The sequence below is a fragment of the Scyliorhinus canicula genome, chromosome 13 (genome assembly GCF_902713615.1).
Source record: "Scyliorhinus canicula chromosome 13, sScyCan1.1, whole genome shotgun sequence".
Classification (NCBI taxonomy): domain Eukaryota; kingdom Metazoa; phylum Chordata; class Chondrichthyes; order Carcharhiniformes; family Scyliorhinidae; genus Scyliorhinus; species Scyliorhinus canicula.
Genome location: NC_052158.1, coordinates 36,957,425 through 36,960,343, shown reverse-complemented (window position 1 = coordinate 36,960,343; position 2,919 = coordinate 36,957,425). Strand labels below are relative to the sequence as shown.

The window sequence follows — 2,919 nt, the reverse complement described above, 5'->3', positions numbered from 1 at the left end:
TTGGTAGCAAAAACAAGAAGGCAGACTATTGTCTGAATGGCCATATTAGGAGAGGGGAATGTGCAATGACACATGGGTGTCTTCGTACACCAGTCACTGAAGTTAAGTTTGCCGGTGCAACAGGTGGCAAAGAAGGCAAATAGTGTGCTGGGCTTCATTGCAATAGGATTCGAGTACAGGAGGAGGGATGTCTTGCTGCAATTAAACAGAACCTTGGTGAGGGCACATCTGGAATAGTGTGTGCAGTTTTAGTCTTCTTATTTGAGGAAGCATGTTCTTGCTCTGGAGGGAGTGCAACAAATGTTTACCCGACTGACTCCTGGGACGGCAGGAATGCCATATGAGGAGAGATCGAATCGGTTAGAATTGTAATTGCTGGATTTCAAAAGAGTGAGGGGAGATCTCATAGCAACACAAAATTATATCAGGGCTAGACATGGTAGTTGCAGGAAAATGCTGCCGATAGTGGGGTCTGTCCAGACCCAGGGGTCACAGGTTGAGGATACGGGTTAGGAGAGGGAGATGAGGAGAAACGAATTCATCCACAAAGTGGTGAGCCAGTTGAGACCGAAACATTTTATATTGTCAAGAGGCAGTTAGATATAGCACTTTGGGAGTAGTGATCCAAGGATATGGGGGAAAAGCGGGATTAGGCTATTGAGTTGGATGATCAACAATGATCACAGTGGATAACGGAGCAGGTTCGAAAAGCTTAATGGCCTCGTCCTGCTCCTATTTTCCACGTTTCTATGATTTTAAAGCGCAAATGTGAAAAGCTCTCAGTGGAGAAAAACAGACACGTCGCCTTGATTTAAAGCCGCTATAGTGATTGCCTGACATTAAAACGTTGTAATTTGTAACACTCAGCAAATCAGGCAGCAGTTGTGTGATTCACCCACTAAAATAACTTATGTGCGTTTATCTTGTGGAATTAGTTGAAAATTTTGAAAACTTCGATAAGTTCATCTCCAAATTTTCTCTCCTATTTTGGGTTGATGCAGTGAATTGATATGTGGGAAGTATGTCCTTTCATTGCAAAATGTGCAGGGCTTATAATTTAGGTGGTACCACGGTTGACGACAAGGGTCCAAGTGTCACTGCAGCGCTTGAACACAAAATTCAAGGCTGGGCCGCAGTGTAGTGATGTGTAAGGATTGTAATTGCTGGAGTTCAAAAGAGTGAGTAGAGATCACATAGCAACATGTTGTACACTTGGAGGTGCGGACTGTTAGATGGGATGTTAACTCCCCGCTGGGCTGGATCGAAGGTACTTCGCTGCACTATTGTCAAGATGAGCACTAAAGCTTTCCCTCCTTTCCTGCTATTTCGCAATCTGAATCACAAAGAACAGGATACCAAGTCATGATCCGGTGTTGTTTTGGGCGCTCGCTGTGCACATTTTTTTGTTCTTTCGCGGAAGGTGGCATCGCTGGTTAGGCCACGATGTTCCCCTTGAGAAGGTGAAGTTGCGGATGCATTCTTGAAGTATTTTTGAATTCCTGCAGTGATTTACCTATATAAAGAAATACGTATATCAGTGGCGACACTGAAGGAATGGCAAGTGATTTCCAAGTCAGGTTGGTTTGTGGGAGCGGCGATAGAATGTGTGGCGCAGAAGGGATCGAGCATGTGAGCCTTGACTGCCCTTGATATTTTCGGTCCTCGGGTTTGTAAATTGTTGTCGAATGACGCATGCTGAAGTACGTCAGTAAATGGTAAATACTGCTGCCACTTTCCGTTGTCGAATGTGGTAGCTGGGTTGTCACTCAAGGATAGTTCATTTGTCCGGGATGTTATCTAGCTATAAAATACTCACGCTTTTGGAGCTTCCAGGCTCCTAACATACTCGTCCTAAAATGTACAAACGGCTGAATGAAGACATTTCTCCACACGTCCCATTTTAAAAACCATTTTACTCAATCTCTCCGTGTCGGAGAGCCCTGTTATCCTTCGCATAACGCCAGTGAGCCCTCACTTCCACTGATATACGTATTTCTTTATATAGGTAATGTTTCAATGGCTACGCTGTTCTTCATTTGTGCTGATGATGTGGAGATGCCGGCGTTGGACTGGGGTGAGCACAGTAAGAAGTCTTACAACACCAGGTTAAAGTCCAACAGGTTTGTTTCAAACACGAGCTTTCGGAGCACGGCTCCTTCTTCAGGTGAATGGTGCTGTCATCAAAGCCCTATATGATTGCACAAAGAGTTCTATTGATAAATTGCAAACTAGTTACAATACTGGGTGAGACAATATTTGTCTTCCAGTATGGCAGCCGTATTTGAGTTTTGAAAAAAATGAAATGAAAATGAAAATCGCTTATTATCACAAGTAGGCTTCAAATGAAGTTACTGTGAAAAGCCCCCAGTCGCCACATTCCGGCGCCTATTCGGGGAGGCTGATACGGGAAGGCTGATGTTTAGTTTCTCTGACTAATATGCATTGACAGTCATATGCGTCTGAGGCCCGCTATTTGCTATTCTGCATCCTTGCGATTTCCTCTCATTTTGTTTTCCAAAACAATCTATGATGTCAATTAGTTCTTGCTTTTATCTCTAATCCTATCTTACTGATGTGGGAGGCGCAGTGGTCAAGTGGGAAGGCGTTGGTCTCATAAACCAAAGATCGCGGGTTCGAATCCCGCCTGTATTGTAATATTTCTACTTGTTGATTTTCCTCGTGTTTCACCGATGAAGGATTCCATCCAAGGCGATGGGCTACTTCCCTGTCTGTCACTTGCATGCACACATTTGGGACGTCCACCGATTAATATACCATGACTTCCGTTTTTTCCGCCTAATTATTGCGTTCTCCATTTCCAATGTGACATCTCTGTGGCACTGAAGAAATGTTATGAATAGTAATTCAGAAACTGCCCAGCTAACCTATTGGTCGAAACACTTTTGACGTGCGTGTCAT

At 43.9% G+C, this 2,919-nt stretch overlaps 1 non-coding gene across 1 annotated transcript; it reads left to right on the top strand.

The window, feature by feature from the left end:
* The first annotated feature begins 2,580 nt into the window (after positions 1 to 2,580).
* On the top strand, positions 2,581 to 2,652 carry trnam-cau. Its single transcript has one exon. It is a non-coding gene; the product is annotated as a tRNA-Met (tRNA).
* The last annotated feature ends 267 nt before the right edge of the window (positions 2,653 to 2,919 follow it).